The following is a 16386-nucleotide window of genomic DNA, read 5'->3' on the forward strand; positions in this document are numbered from 1 at the left end:
GTGTCATTTTCTGTAAACACAACAATGACATATTATCATCCTATTATAATATCAAACATCTAGGACGGTTAAACTCTGTTTCATGAACAGAGAATTAGTACAAATATTGAGAACATTTTAAAACTGATATTCAGTTTTTTTTACATGGGTGTGTATTGGCATAAATATAACGTTTTTCATCTCTTTATTTAGCTATGTTTATACTGTATACATCTGTGTGAGCATTGCACACAGGGAGATATCTAGAAGAATACAATGTTTAAAATGCAATTCTTTCAAGTTAAACCTTCTTCATGGTTTGAGATGTCTCTGACGGTCACAAGACCAGAACAAGGATTTAGGATATTTAAAGTAGCCCCATTTTTTCTCAATTCTATTACACTGTAGAACACAATCTGAAATGACATCGGATATTATAACTCCTGTGTGTGTGTGAGAGAGAGTGTGTATGTGTGAGAGAGAGAGAGAGAGAGAGAGAGAGAGAGAGAGAGAGAGAGAGAGAGAGAGAGAGAGAGAGTCTAATTCCGTGCCTGCTCTGTTGTAATTGAGCCCTGGAGAGCTGCTAATTTGTTGTGTTTTTGATGTATTCACACATTTTTAGATGTATGGATTTGTAATGTGGCTTTATGTGTATTGTTAAAGCATTGTGATGTTTTATTTTCGAAGAAATATGCAATGCACTCTGGTGATTGGCTGCAATTTTATAGTAAAGTGTACATGTGAGTACAGTGGCTTTTTTCTCAGTATTTTGACTGAAGTCAATAAAACACATTTAGTAAAGCCTCTCTCCGTCCCCACTTTTTTTTATATTAACCATGTCTTTTATTTTGAAATATTTAAAGTTTTTTAAAACATTGTCCCAAAATTATTCAGGATGTTTTCCGAGTAAAGTAATATCAGCAAGGCAGGCATTTTCTCTTCTGTGGGAATTCTAAACTGAAAAACTCAAAGAGTTTGCTCCCCCCAAAGTTTTTGGAACTGACAGTGATGCACTATACTTGCTGTGACAACCACCAATTGTGGTATGATAAGGATTACAAAAAAATAAAAACCTGCAAGAATTCTGGTCCATATCAGTACGGATTAGCATAAATGTTCAACTCTCGTGAAATGTATCCAAAAAGTTCCACAATGTATATAAATATCAATCTCTATGTTTAGGACATAGTTTGAATTGAACCAGGTTAGGTTACGTTTATGTAGAACATATTGCTAATCCTCTATACACACACAAATTTACACCAGTCTTTATTCACGCACACTGTCCCTTAAATAACTTGGAACATCATTGTAGTAATCATCTATACTCACGCACGCACGCACACATGCACGCACGCACGCACGCACGCACGCACACACACACACACACACACACACACATACACACACACACTGTTGTGCAGCTAAAAGAAGCTTTGAGTGGGGGAATCATACACACAATCACAGAGTATTTCATAGGTATTGCACAACTTTTATTAAATGTACATGCTTGATCTTCATCATGGTCCTTTACTCCAGATAAGGACTGGCCATTCCAGTTCTGTCTCAATATTTCTCAGCTCGGATGACTTGGATGCATCTCGGAACACAGCCTTGTTTTAATGTGACTACACCTAAAGAGCATACACTGTCTTCTTTTGTCGTTCTGCTGTCAGAACAACACATCATATTTCCTATGAATAAAAGAACTGATAGCTATAAAGAGAAGAAAATAAAGTGTGAGATGGATGTTTAATTATTCTGCATGTTAATCATTCAGGCCACAGGCTTGTTACAGTCTGTTCCGAGAATGTCAATTCCTCACAAACTTTTACTTATGGCTCTAGTAGCCACTAAAGGGGAAGTGGCAACATTTCTAATTAAAATGTGTTGTTGAGTAAGCAGAGAAGATAAATTAGCATAAGATAATGTGGCCAGGTGAAGTGGCCCTTCAGTGCCTGTGATACGGCTACAGTATGAGCTTTAAGCTGTGACCTTCAGCAGACATTCACACATGTTCTGCAGTTGAAGAGATCTGTTGGAGCAGTAGTAATCTCATAAGGGACATACAACTTCAGCTGTTTTTAGACAGGCTGATATTTGGGAACATATGACCTTACTGAAAGTCTCTTAGCCCACTGACAGTGAAGGGGGCCGAGCCACAGAAAAAAACATCCTTCTCCTCAGACCCCCTCACTCATAAAGTTACAGACAAACTATTTTACAGTAATAAGTAGCCCTTAACTATGCAGTGTGTTGCCACATCAGAATCAGAATCAGAAATACTTAAATGTTTCCGTTGCAGCAGCGCAATACAAAAAAGAAATAAAAAAGAAGCATAACAAATAATTAGAACTAAAAATAAAAACAAGTAAAAATGTGAAATATACAAATATACAATTGTCAAGGTTGCATGTTATGTCCAGTTTACAGAGAGGACAATACGTAACGTGCATAGGGCATCAGATGCCTAGGGGGGCACCAAAATACCTTGATGAAAAAGAAATCAAAACCATGGTAATTATAATCAAGATTTTAATTTTAATTAAGTATTGTGTATGTTATAAATACAATTTCACTTTACAATCAGAACTATTTGTTCGAAAAATGAATTACTGTAGGCTAAAGTTTACCTAGCACAGTGGTTGTTATTTGAGAACATATTTTGTGAACTTTCGACAACGCAGTGTGAAGGCTACTTGTTAGTAAACAGTGATATGACGAACTGAGAGATGGAACGCTCACTATCGCTCTGCGGATGCTGTGGCAAGGGCGACATCTGCAGGTGGAATTTAAATAAAAAAACTATGAAGTTCTGATGAGGGCAACTTGTTAGCATTAGCTTTGTAACATTCATTGGTAAAATATGTTTTAACACTGATATGTAATCTTTCCTTAGGCTGACTCCTCTACATTTTTATTTTAGAATAGACTTAGAATGATGTTATGATGGAATACAGTATGTTTCAAGATCAAGAAGTGCTGTGGTGTAAAAGGGGTTGGAGTGTTACATGACTCCAGTTTTAATTGTTTAGACTGTATTATATTTTTAAAAATGTTAATGTTTGAGAATGTTTGAGTCTCCTCCTCTTCTTTGTATTTCTTAACATTTGCAGGGTCAATGCTGAAATATGTGCAAGGAGGAGCACATCGCCAAGAGGAACAACCAGATGACGAACAACCAACCATTCATCAATCCACCCCAGCCGATCGATCAACAGCCCCAGCCAACCCATCATCAACCCCAGCCAACCCGTCATCAACCCCAGCTGACCAGCAGGTTTGTAGACTCCAGCCCTGATCAGCTAACATCACCCAGCAATTCAGGTACACAACATGCAACCAACATTGTTGCTGTGCTCCCACATGGGAGGGCATATCATAGAAGCCTCCAGTTCAAAACACTATCAAATAGAGAGAAAAACCCAAAGAAGCTGGCTAATGTATTTGCCACAGAACTGTGGACCACTGTGTTCTGTTTTGCGTGTAAGATTTTCAGCTCTAAGGTTATAAAGCTGACTGAAGAGGGCTATAGTGACTGGTCCAATGTGAACACATTTTTGAGGGGTAATGAATCTAGCCCATACCATACTCAGTGCATGCTGAAGTGGAGGGAACTGGACATACATACTGGCAATAGACCAGGCAGAAAAAAAAGATGGCGAGAAGTCATCAAACGCTTAATTTCAATAACGCTGTCTCTGGTGTCAAGGAATTTGTCTTTTAGGGACTCTTCACAGAGTCAGTACGAGCCAGACAATAGCAATTTCTTGAAGGAGGTGGAGTTGCTAGCGGAGTTTGGTGCCATTATGGAGAATCATCGGGCCAAAATACAGAATGAAATTCCCAAACACATGTTGGACAACAGACACAAAACGAGATCATCCAGATCATCTCCTCAAAAACAGTACAAACAATTGTGTCAGAAATTCAGAAAGCAAAATATTGTGCAATCATTATGGACTATACTCCTGACATCAGTCATAAGTAGCAAATGTCTCTTGTTGTGCGGATTGTTGCATTAGCGCCTAAACCAGACATCAAAGAGTACTTCCTCGGGTACATGGAAGAAGTTGAAACAGCCGGCCTTAATCTGTCAAATGTTGTTATTGAGAAATTAAAGGATCTCGGCATTTCCTTTGAGAATTGTCGCGGACAGGCCTACGACAATGGAGCCAATATGAAGGGGAGTAAGAGAATTGTTTGTTCCTTGTGCAACACATACAATGAATCTCGTCATATCTGATGCTGCCAAGTCATCAAGGGATGCCAGTGGCTATATATCTGCAGAGGCTGTTCTGTTTTTTTGTAATCATGGAGTGATGTAAGATGGGAGATCAGGCTTCAGACTGTTACAGCAGTCAGAGGTCAAGTCAAAGAAGTCAGAGAAGCTCTTTTGGAGGCAAGGCAAACTGTGAATGATCCTTGCCTGTTGCAAGAACAGAGTCTCAAAGTCTGACAGAAAAGATGTGTAACTCCCTCAAAGCACAGGCAGACACAAGTGGTTTTCTTGCTACTGGTTTATTGAAGACTTGTCTCCAAATTCACCATGAAAACTAACAAAGTATTGACAAAAACATATAGAGATCATGTTAGCGTAGCATAAAATAACATCATGCACAGCATGTGGACTTAACATTTTACCAAGTAAAATTGAGACAGACAAACAAAAATACCTCGTTGGCTACATGCTACAAAAGGGAATTGTCTTTGGGTCTTCCTTACTATCCTTCAAATCTGTTCGTTTTTTATCACTACACTTTTCACCGGCGCATACAGTGCTAGCTGCTTGCTTGCAGGTGTCTTTCCAAGTCTCACTCATCACGCTAGAGCAGCCCACCTGAGCTTTCAAAATAAAAGTCCTTCAACTAGTACTAAATGACGTGATGCACAAATACAGCTTAAATAAATTCTCAATAATGAAATTGGTCTAAGAATAGGCAAACAAATTATACAAATTATGTAACCAATACAATGGCAACAGTTACAAGGGGATCTTTCAGATTTTTGATCTGTTCAGTTGTGTGGTGTGAGGTTCTCACTATCACCAACCAGGTGAACAAGCTTCTGCAGTGAACGTCAATGCAGGTAGACATTGCTACCAGGCTCATTGACTCTGCCACAGCCTCCCTCACAACGTACAGGCATTCTGGGTTTCCTGAGGCTGTCTCAACAGCCAAGGAACTTTGCAAGGTTGAAGGTCCTTTTCTGAAGTTTTACGATTATTATTACTATGATTATTGTTATTATTATTGTTGTTATTGGTATGAGTTATAACAATAAAAGGTAGATCGTTATTATTGTTTTGTTTTTTTTTTGACAGCAACTGTGCTTAGGGCACCAAAATGGTTAGCAGCGGCCCTGCTGTGCACCATGAGCAGTGAAATCGTTCCCCAGGGATATCTGTTGATCTTTTTAGCTGATGCATGCAGATATAGAATAACACCAAGCATCAAGTGTAATTTTAAGTCCATATGTGCTGTGTCCGACTGGTTACCATGCTTGATGACCAGTTACTCCTCTGACGATGAGAGGTACCAAAAAAGGTAGCTATTATTCTATCAGCTGCCCATTCAAACTGGCACACCCACATTATCAGTTATTTCTAAAAAATGTAACTCTATTCATATGATTAAGATTAAGAGTAAGATGAACCTTTATTGATCCCTCTCGGGGGACATTTATATATTTTTGAATACACAGTATAGACACACATGTATTGGAATACAGGTGATATACAGGTGCCCACATGCACTGTAGAGAGGTGCCAGAATGAAGAGGCTGCAAGTCTGACCGGCACCAGGGAGCAGTTGGGGGTTGCGTGCCTTGCTTAAGGACACCTCGGCAGGGCGCAGGACTTTCTGTTTCATATTTTGAAATGTTTTCCAGCCCCCAGAGTTTTCCCACCTCAGCCTCTGCCGCCCTCCAGCCCGGCCCCCAGAGTTTCCCCACTCTTTGGATTTCCTGACTGACAAAATGACCTTAATGATCCAAGCTCAGCTCTGAAGGAAGACTCGGGGGTTTTTTAGCTTACACTGCGCACACATGACATCATTCGACTTAAAGACTAATGAAAAATGATCCGACAAAGACGTTTTTATGCCAACTAACATCAAGTCGACTAATTGGGGGCAGCCCTGGAACACACCATACACCTATGTTATTTGTTAGATTTATTTTCCATTGTATTTGTTGGATATCTTTATTTATGTTTATCTGTTTGTTAGATTTGTTCTGGAGCTAGGCATCACAACATTTTACTTGTTGCACTGTGTAAAGTATATTTATATCATATAAATGATATGATTCAGTATATATCTGATAACCACAGTACACAGTACGTTATGTAAGAACTATAGATCATGTGGACATATATTAAATTAATTTATAGTTTGTGGAGGAATTATTAACAGCATTTTCCTCTCCAACTGTAGCATGACTCATGCATAATTTACATGCATCATATGGCACAAGGTTATTCATATTGCATGCTGCTATGTGTGGTAAGCTTGATTCTACTCTTCTTAATAACATTAACACTGTGCTGCATCAAATCAACATTTACAAAGCATTATGTTGAAATCCTCTTCCTACCACACACCATATTCAACTCTATAAAGTGATGGGTTGTGCTTCATTCAGAAAAGTCCTCCCTTTTGAAAACCATCATGTGGCCTGTACGACAAAGCCAGTCCAACAGACCCTGGATATCTCTGAGTTATCTGGCCTAACTAAACCTAGCCACACAGCTGCAGCTGAAAGGAGCAGCTGGTTAAAAAAGAAGATTGTTTGAATGTGTAAATTAACAGTTTTATGATATCACTGATATCACCCATCTAAGATACGACTGGATCTGACTCTAATTACACTTTCGAGTGTTTCGCTGACTGAATGTGTTGTTTTAAATATCACTTTTGTACGGTGGCACTGAAGTGCAAGTCGAAACAACATTTCACAAAACAACGACATTACAAAAATGACGGAAAGGGTATTCCTTTAGGGGGAACACTTCTTGTTTGTGATTGAACAGAGCCAGCCGGAGAAACACTGCTGTGATTGATGGTTTGACAGCGTCTTTTCTGTTTGGTACTGCTCAGCTGTGTCTTCACACATTTTAAACTGAGTTGGAAAGAATAGAAGAAGAGATGGAAATCTTAAGGAAATATAAAGGATATACATCTGAAGTAATCCTCGACATGCAGTCAGCCCATCACGACATCAACGTTTCCCTTAGAACCCCGAAAGCATGGTTGAAAGAGTTCGGACAACAAACCAACTAAGGTAAGCCCCCGCCCACCCTCTTACCTGAATTACCCCCCCCCCCCCGCAGCACCTCTGTGTTTTTGTGTATTTTTGGCCCCCAGTTTCAGCAGGATGTCTCAGAAGACGCTGTGCTGTCTGAGGCTGCAACAATCCGGCGTTTCTTCCGGGGGACATTGTGAAACACTTCTCTTCCGCAGTGTTCACCATTACCAAGGAGCTGCCTGGGTGGGGGGGCGGAGAGCCAGATACACTTCTGCAAAGGGATGTGGCCAGCAGCAGCTCATTAGCATTTAAAGATACACACACAGAAACAGCACTTTTGGCCAGGGCTGAAATAGAGGGGTTTATGGCATGCTACAATGCATGATCTGTTTGGTATTTTGAGACATGTTTTGTATATATCTGAAACCTATAATATATGTTTGAAATACAGTATAATGCGTGAACTTTAAGTAAGCTTGCTTGCCGCAAATGTAATAATAGTGAAATGTCTCTGAAGATGGGCAGTGATATTCTATTAATGTTGATGTTCACACAGTCAGTGATTTTTTCCGGTCCTCTTTCCTGCATACGGCAGTTTACATTTTATTTCCTTTATCCTGTAATATGACTTGATAGCTTTAAACTTAGCACACTGAGCTCAGATTGGTCAGCGGGCAGTGCTTTCACTGAGCTGATCTCTTATCTGGAACATAAGCTGCCCCAGATTGTTTAAAACTTTTTTGTTCACTTCATAATTCTATATGTATTCTTTCATAGTTTTGATGTCTTCAGTATTAATCTACAATGTAGAAAAATATTAAAGTAAATAAAAACCTTCGAATGAGAAGGTGTGTCCAACTATTTAAAAAAAGCAATTGGCTGACCTTGTAAATGTATTTCACAGTCAGTCAGGTCAGGAGCATTTCTCTGACAGCGTTTCACACACTGTGACATAACAGTCTGTGGACTGATGGCATACAAGACATGTCGTACAACTTAGGGGTCAACATGCACAAGAAATTATATGTGAATTGAGCAAAAGAAATAATTGGAAACTACCCCCAAAAAAGTGAACTGACATGATTGCCAAACAAATAACATGATACTTCCAGAAAAACTGAGCTGCAGATTGTGTGCCGCTACAAATGTTGTTCCATATAATAGGAGGTAGTGTAAGAAACACACTTTCATAACACAACATGAGGGAGCTCTGCAAAAACACAACCTCAGTGGTACTGGCCCATCTACCTTAGAAATTAATGCATAGCAAAAAAATGTCCCAGTCATGCCACTAGTGCAGAATTCATATAGATCTTTTGCTATCTGGTCCAAAGATATAATTCAATATTTCAATTAATTCTCTTTTTGAAAGTCTTAACGCCATTTATCATAGTGCCAAGCACAATGCATAACACCCAGTGCTCCAGCCCACATGCAGCACTGCTTTGAAACTCACAGTTCAACAATTGAATTGTCAGCGAGGGCTGGGCCGAGTGCTTTTGAGGTGGCGCAACTGATCACAGTAGGGGCATTTTTCATCTTCTTACAACTCCCTTCCAGGATCAAAACGCAATGAAAGAGACAAATCATCTGTTCCCTCTTTCTCTGTTCTTATCAGAAAACCTGATGGTGGTGATAGTCGGAGGTCGTTCTCGGAAAAGTCTTCGCTTTCTGAGCTTACATAAATCTCCAGACAAAGCGAGCCCCGCGATCCCCTCCTGTTGATTACCAGACAAGCAGCCAGCCAACTGCTGAGCAGATGAGAGTCGCCCAATCTGAACATCAGGAGAGCCGCTATCTTAACATCGGCAGAGCAGCAGCAGAGGAAGTAGAAAAAAAAGCGGGATTGAGAAGTGTCCCTGATTGCTGCTCTCCCTGCTATCACTGGCCTGCAGACAGGGCTTAGAGGATAAAGCCAGAGGAGCAGAGATAAATATTAGCACCGCAGTAAGCTGGTCCTGCTGCTGCTCACTTTAAGTAATGCTATATAACTTTTTAATTGAAAACTGGAAATCTTTTTCTCATGAAAACAGAATTTATATTCCTAAGAAAAAATAATAATGTACCATACCCACCCAAAATTCTACTGCTAACTAAAGTGGCCTTATACAACCAGTGGGACCAACTGGGACTCTTATCTGAGTTCTCATGAAACAAGATTTAAAGAAATGCACTGAAGAAACACCAAAGACACTTCCCTGAATTGCTTCATCAGACAAAGTCTAAGTTGTGTGAGTCTGTGTTCATAAAGTTTCATTTCATTACATTTAGCCCAGACTCTTGGTGCCAAACTGCTTTTTATCTTCAGTGGATGTTGATGTGAGTGGGTGAATAATGGCCTTTAGTGGAAGGGTGCTATATAAATGCATGTTAAATTTAACCTTTAGAGTAAAACATAAAAAAACGTTAAATAACAGCTGTTCTTCTGAAATATACAAGAAAACCCTGGCAGAAAATGTGTGTGTCGTTTTAGAGGAATGTCTGGAGGTTGAAAGACAGCGTCTGATGGCACTGATCTAAATGCCATGCTTAGTTTCGCATTTGCGTCTCCACAGAGCTTTACTGTAAGTGGCACCTTTGCTTTATCCTGTCATGACTCGTTACTCCTCAGGTTGAAATGTGTCTGATTCACTCCCTGAAATGTATCTTATCATCAGTTAGAATGCCTTTAAGGCCAGAAGAATAAAAAGATAAAGCCCTGTGTATTAAAAAAGCCTGATCCTTTAGATGTGAGCACAGCTGTTGAAAGCAGTGCCTTAACATGTGCTCTCGCTGAACACAATCAGCCCACTGTTCACACATTTCAACATTTCTTATTTTTTCTAGCAAAACAACATCAGTATATTATCTCACATGTATGTGTCAATGTTTGAGCGTGTGCGTTCGTAAAAACGTAACTGGACATGGGGGCTGTATATATAAATACAGTGGGGCAAAAAAGTATTTAGTCAGCCACCAATTGTGCAAGTTCTCCCATTTAAAAAGATGAGAGAGGCCTGTAATTTTTATCATAGGTATACCTCAACTATGAGAGACAAAATGAGAAAAAGAAATCCAGAAAATCACATTGTAGGATTTTTAAAGAATTTATTGGTAAATTCCTCGGTAAAATAAGTATTTGGTCACCTACAAACAAGCAAGATTTCTGGCTCTCACAGACCTGTAACTTCTTCTTTAAGAGGCTCCTCTGTCCTTCACTCGTTACCTGTATTAATGGCACATTTTTTAACTCGTTATCAGTATAAAAGACACCTGTCCACAACCTCAAACAGTCATACTCCAAACTCCACTATGGCCAAGACCAAAGAGCTGTCAAAGGAGACCAGAGACAAAATTGTAGACCTGCACCAGGCTGGGAAAACTGAATCTGCAATAGGTAAGCAGCTTGGTGTGAAGAAATCAACTGTGGGAGCAATTATTAGAGAATGGAAGACATACAAGACCACTGCTAATCTCCCTCGATCTGGGGCTCCACGCAAGATCTCACCCCGTGGGGTCAAAATGATCACAAGAACGGTGAGCAAAAATCCCAGAACCACACGGGGGGACCTAGTGAATGACCTGCAGAGAGCTGGGACCAAAGTAACAGAGGCTACCATCAGTAACACACTACGCCGCCAGGGACTTAAATCCTGCAGTTCCAGACGTGTCCCCCTGCTTAAGCCAGTACATGTCCAGGCCCGTCTGAAGTTTGCTAGAGGGCATTTGGATGATCCAGAAGAGGATTGGGAGAATGTCATATGGTCAGATGAAACCAAAATAGAACTTTTTGGTAAAAACTCAACTCGTCGTGTTTGGAGGAGAAAGAATGCAGAGTTGCATCCAAAGAACACCATACCTACTGTGAAGCATGGGGGTGGAAACATCATGCTTTGGGGCTGTTTTTCTGCAAAGGGACCAGGACGACTGATCCGTGTAAAGGAAAGAATGAATGGGGCCATGTATCGTGAGATTTTGAGTGAAAACCTCCTTCCATCAGCAAGGGCACTGAAGATGAAGCGTGGCTGGGTCTTTCAGCATGACAATGATCCCAAACACACCGCCAGGGCAATGAAGGAGTGGCTTCGTAAGAAGCATTTCAAGGTCCTGGAGTGGCCTAGCCAGTCTCCAGATCTCAACCCCATAGAAAATCTTTGGAGGGAGTTGAAAGTCCGTGTTGCCCAGCGACAGCCCCAAAACATCACTGCTTTAGAGGAGATCTGCATGGAGGAATGGGCCAAAATACCAGCAACAGTGTGTGGAAACCTTGTGAAGACTTACAGAAAACGTTTGACCTCTGTCATTGCCAACAAAGGGTATATAACAAAGTATTGAGATGAACTTTTGTTATTGACCAAATACTTATTTTCCACAATCATTTGAAATAAATTCATTAAAAATCAGACAATGTGATTTCCTGGATTTTTTTTCTCATTCTGTCTCTCATAGTTGAGGTATACCTATGATAAAAATTACAGGCCTCTCTCATATTTTTAAATGGGAGAACTTGCACAATTGGTGGCTGACTAAATACTTTTTTGCCCCACTGTATATACGGCGGCAGACATAAATCTATGGGCAAGCATTTGATTTACCAGGGCGGGCCAACCACCCAGGCCCAATCCCAACGTAACGTAACATATGTGCATATAGTTGCCGACAGATTTAGGCAGTTATTTCATTCAGTAAAACAGTGGCAGTTGCTTCAGCACCATGGAATGGACAGCGATGCTGCACATCAAACAAGCAAAAACACCATGCAGCAGTGAAAAATACTGTAGGGTTCTAAATACTATAGTAGGAATATGCGAAAAGAATCCAAGAAGCTTCTCATCTAAATTTAACAGCATTTATTAATAAAATGATATGATAAGTCCACAAAAGAAACACAACGGTGGTCCTTCCCCATGCCACTGACCACAGTCCACATTGAAGCAGTTAATCTGTCTACAGCTGCATGGAAAAGGCCTCGATCTTCTGTTCACATCACGCATTTCTACTCTCTGGGCCTTCTGGTCTCGTCTTCTCTTATTGGTTGGCAGCGGGGGCCCGATCCTGTTGACCCCTTGTCGTCACACAGGCATCTCTTCTATTGCCTGACTTCGACAGAGGCTGGTCCAGGGCATGTTCTGCTTAGCCCCGTCATGAAGTCACCTTTGCCATCTGATGATGTAGTCATCACGCTTCCCCTTAGGATATTCTATTATGCAATTCTTCTGAGTTTTATGGGTTATCAAACACAAAATAGTATTATTGCAGCGTCAATGAGTGAGAGGAAGAGGCGGTGGGTTTAGTATGTAACTCCACGCGTCATTCTCCCACTACTCATATCCCTTAGGAGGTCCTTAAATATCCTAATACAATTGTTCCTAAGGACAAAACAGGCCACTTTCCTAAAAACTGCTGTAAAAATATCATATATTAACATTTTTTTCCACTTTGAACAACTTAATCTTTTAAAACTACTTCAGACTGACACATGCATATCAAATATGAATTGCATTTTGTGGATTTTAACCCTTTAGAGGCCAGTATGTTGACAAAACTCCATTGTTTTTTTGATTCAAAAAAACAAAAAACAAAACATGTTGGGCCAACATGCCTTTTTGGCAGACACAACTTCATATTATTTTGATTTTTGTTCTGACGACCCGTTCAGGTACATGTATGTTTGTAGTTTTGGGTGCACTGATAGAAAACATTTTGCTCGGTTCAGGAGCCGATACTGTGTTTTTGTTTGATGGTTGTGGGCTGGTTCATCCATCTCCTCTCTGTTCTCATCTTCAGATGAGTCCTTAGATGAGTCTCAGTTGGACTCTAGCTGTTCTCCTTTTGAAAGCTAGAAGAAAATGAAAATATCAACATAAAGGAATTCATTTGTCTATGAGTGGCACAAAATGTCCCTAGGATCTCCTAAGGGAAATATATGATATACTATTATCTACAATGTAGATTCTACATGCTAACTGAGGCTAAAAACAATAACATCAGGTAAAACCGCAAGTACAAAATCTGGTCCCTCGGGAAACAGTGAATTATATCATTTAACGTTCCATTTCAATATATTGATTTATTCTCACAATACCCAATATTTTACATTAAAGCTTGAAAACAACAGCTTCATATTCATCATGACATGATTGTTTGCTACTTACTACACGACAGCCGCGGCTTGCGCATAGAGGGCGCTGGGGCGCCGACCTGCCTGCCTGTTTTTATTTTTCAGTATTTTTATTTTTATAATCTTTCTCATTTTGAAAAATTATCTGTGTTAATTACATAATAATGATTTTACTTTAGAATGTGTTTACAACTCTCCAGAATGATAATTGCATTCACTTTCACGTTCGTTTATCATTTTGGTAGCCAATAGGCTGTCTTCCCTGGGCTCCAGTTCGCTCAGCACTAACAGTGCTGGAATTTAAGCCAATGGTTCCCCGGTTGCTACACAAAAAAGTACATATTTCGCCAATCAGCGTCGTCAAATTTTATAGTTTGGGGGCTCTGAAAATATTGCCTGTAGTACCAAGCTTAGAGCAGTGCACGACTGCACCGAGGAGCAGCATGGCGATGTCGAGTAGCACTAATGTAGTTCAGCTAGCCCCAAATTAAGTTAAATCTCTACACCTGTATCCAGGGGTGTAGTGGGCGTTGGACGCGGGGGTACGCCGTCCACCCACTTCTCCCGACGTGATATATAAAAAAATAATAAATATAAAATAGCTTAGGCTACAACTAAAAAAATAAATAAATAAAAATAGCTTACAACTCAAATGTCAATCCGGAGATATTGGCAATGGTGAGAACAACCTACATAGGCTACATAAGACATCCCCAGTATCTGTCCGTGACCTATATTGGCTACGACATGAACATAACATGAACATTCGATAATCGTCATCAACCTGAGACTTAAAACAAGACAAAAAAAAAACAACGAGAACGTGGATGTGATGTGTAGCCTATTTTGATTTCAGTGTGGTTAGTGTAGTTATTAAAATGTCAAATCGACAGAAAAGTATTGATTTTTATTTTCGGAAAGATGTCAGCAATGAAATTCAGGAGCCAGAGACGTTGACTGAGCCTTCTTCTGCTAATGCTAGCGCGGAGGTGGTGGGGAGCTCCCATATTTCTATGGGGAGCTCCGACAGCTCACCGTTCGCGATCTGGACTGAGGAGATGTGGAAGAGAAAAAAGGAGGCCTATCCCTGGATCGACGCAAAGGACGGGAAACTGGGCTGCAAAGTGTGCACGTCCATTAGTGATCTATCTGTATTCAAAGCCCAAGGTTCGCGAATGGGAGATGAATGGCGGTCCTACAGTATCACCCATAGTGGAACAGAGAAGAGCACAATGTTAACCTCTCTTCGAAAAAAAATTCTGAGGCACCTCCAGTCAAGTGGTCACGTTGCTGCTCAACGGATTCAAGCTAGAGCAAAAAGAGAGACAATCCATAAAGTTTGTGATAGAATGAATGCATCCTTCACGAAGGCTACTAGTGCCGTGTTCCGAACCGTCTACCACATAGCACAGAAAAATAGGCCATTTTCTGACCATTATGGACTGATGGAGTTACAAAGCCAGAATGGGATTGACACGGGCATTGGCTTGCACTCCCGTTACAGTGCATCACAAATTACAGATCACATTGCTTCCCAAATGCGTAAAAAAGCTTGTCAACGCATTCAGGAAATAGAAGGCAAAATATCAGTCCTGATCGACGAATCAACGACCCTAGGGTGCAAAACTACATTGATCGTCTATCTCAAATGTGAGACAGACAAGTTATACGACCCACACTTTATGTTCCTGGATTTAATCAAACTTCCTAACCAAACAGCGGACACAATTCTGCAAACTCTACTCAAATGCCTCCATGCTCATGGTTTTGATGACGCATATCTAAAGAAGCACTTAATAGCTTTTGCAAGTGATGGAGCCAGCGTAATGTTGGGGCGAAAATCTGGTGTGGCCAAACGAATGACTGAACGCTATCCCAATATTTTGACGTGGCATTGTCTAAATCATAGACTAGAGCTCGCAGTTAACGACACTGTGTCTGACGTTAATGGTGTAAACCATTTTCAGGCATTCATGGACAAATTATACACTGTGTACAGTAAATCACCCCAAAATAAAAAAGAGCTGGCAGAGTGTGCTGAAATATTGGAACAACAAGTGGGGAAAATCGGCCGTGTGTTAAGTACAAGATGGGTGGCTAGTTCTTTCCGCACAGTGTCTGCCGTTTGGGATAATTTTGAATCGTTATGTGCTCACTTTACCAATGCAATGACAGATGAGAAGCGATCGGCCTCTGATAGGCTGTCATATAGAGGTCTGTTGAAGCGGCTGACTTCAAAGCAGTTTTTGCTGGATTTAGCACTTATGAATGACACGCTGCATGAGTTAGCTCTACTGTCAGAATGTTTCCAAAAACGCACTGCATCAGTGCCCTACGCAGACAAACTGATTAAACGTAGCATTCGGTTCATTGATGCAATGGGAGAATGACCTGGGACAAAAGTCCTTGCTGCTGAAATCGCTATCTCAGCAGGCAGATTTGGCTCCGTTGAGCTAACAGACAATGCAAAAATTGTTTCCATAAACCGGCAACAGTTTCTTAGAAGTCTAAGCAACAATTTAAGCCGTCGGATGTTCACAACTGCAGCATCCGGACCGGCAAATGCCCAAGCTGAGTCGGACTATACCCAGTTGATTTCGCAACTTAAAGTTCTGGAGCGCGAGAACTGGCCGCCTGCGCAAGATATGCCGCCTGGTTTTGGAGAGGAGGAAATAGCGGCACTCTGCAAACGCTTCAGACTTCATATTGCGAGTGCAATCAACGGATTTAGGGATTTAATTGAGAGCTCTGGGGATGACAGTCACACACCTGATCTTAGGCCTTTAATGAACTGCACGAAAGTCATCCCATGCAGCACTGCAGAGTGCGAAAGGGGATTCAGCCAAATGAATCTTATTATCACCCCAATCCGCACAAGATTACTGATCGGGTATCTGCTTTGATGTTCATCAAGCTACATGGACCACCGATGACACAGTGGGATCCGACAAGCTACGTGACCACTTGGTTGCGATGCCATCGCTCGGCTGAAGACAGGAGAACAAGACCTGCAACCGAATCTCGCAGTGAGCCTCCTGACCCAGTGTGGCGATTTCTTTGAC

Source organism: Eleginops maclovinus, chromosome 2 (genome assembly GCF_036324505.1).
Source record: "Eleginops maclovinus isolate JMC-PN-2008 ecotype Puerto Natales chromosome 2, JC_Emac_rtc_rv5, whole genome shotgun sequence".
NCBI classification, from domain to species: Eukaryota; Metazoa; Chordata; class Actinopteri; order Perciformes; family Eleginopidae; genus Eleginops; species Eleginops maclovinus.